This window comes from Nylanderia fulva, unplaced genomic scaffold (assembly GCF_048542155.1).
Source record: "Nylanderia fulva isolate GAGA-0341 unplaced genomic scaffold, ASM4854215v1 Scaffold1158, whole genome shotgun sequence".
In the NCBI taxonomy this organism is placed as follows: Eukaryota; Metazoa; Arthropoda; class Insecta; order Hymenoptera; family Formicidae; genus Nylanderia; species Nylanderia fulva.
This window is the reverse complement of record NW_028189363.1, coordinates 19827-20748: the sequence shown is the minus strand read 5'-3', so window position 1 is coordinate 20748 and position 922 is coordinate 19827. Positions and strand designations below refer to the sequence as shown.

General features: G+C 55.0%; 1 pseudogene; it reads left to right on the top strand.

Moving 5' to 3' along the window:
- Positions 1–284: 284 nt before the first annotated feature.
- LOC146724806 (5.8S ribosomal RNA) lies at positions 285–442 on the top strand (annotated as a pseudogene).
- The last annotated feature ends 480 nt before the right edge of the window (positions 443–922 follow it).

The window sequence follows — 922 nt, the reverse complement described above, 5'->3', positions numbered from 1 at the left end:
CTGTCCCACTGTGTCGGTCCGACGGTTTCTTCAAGAGCTTCCGCCCCGGCTATCCCGTTTGCGGGGGAGAGACGAATTCGAACGAGTAACACACAACTCTATTCGTGTGCCAGAGGCCTTCCTTGCCAGGAGGCGGCGCGAGGTCAGCGCGCGTCTTCGGAGCGCGCGGACAGGATGATCGAAGAGCCACCACGATATTCCCTCTTTCTCGTACGAGGAGAAGAGACCACGATGGTGAAACGAGGAAGAGCGTTTCTTCGGCGTAACGCAAAATTGAACGATTACCCTGAACACGGTGGATCACTTGGCTCGTGAGAGATGAAGAACGCAGCTAATTGCGCGTCTAAATTGTGAAAACTGCAGGGCACATGAACATCGACATTTCGAACGCACAGTGCCGGTCCAAGGATACAATTCCCGGACAAAGCCTGGCTTGAGGTCGTTTTAGTACCCATAAAATGCTTACGTAAGAAAAGAGGCACTCCACGACGCGGGCGACAGAGAATGGCGCGCGCTTCGCCGGTGCCCTGTTGACAACGCTTTTCCCAAAGGGGGTACGAGCAATCGTTGGACGTTCGCCCCAGGTGTCTGTGGGCCCCGCCCAACGGCCCCGTGCAAATCCTGGCGTCGTCTGAAATGACAACCGAAATAATAATAATGAGGAGGAGAAGCGCACAAGCGTGTAAAACGTTGGCGAACGCGCGCCCCCCCAGAGAATGCTGCGCGAATTTTAAAAGGGAAGCGTGTTTGTGTATCCAAGTCGTTTTGTGTACGCGAGAGCGAGGAAAATGGGATGAGAGTAAGAGCGCGCGCCCAAGGGAGACAACAAACGGCCAATAAAAAGGGTCAGGACGGTAAATGGCACCGCTTTGCTTTGAGCGGCGCGTGCGTCGTTGTCTCCCGAAAGAAGGGGGTAGCGCTT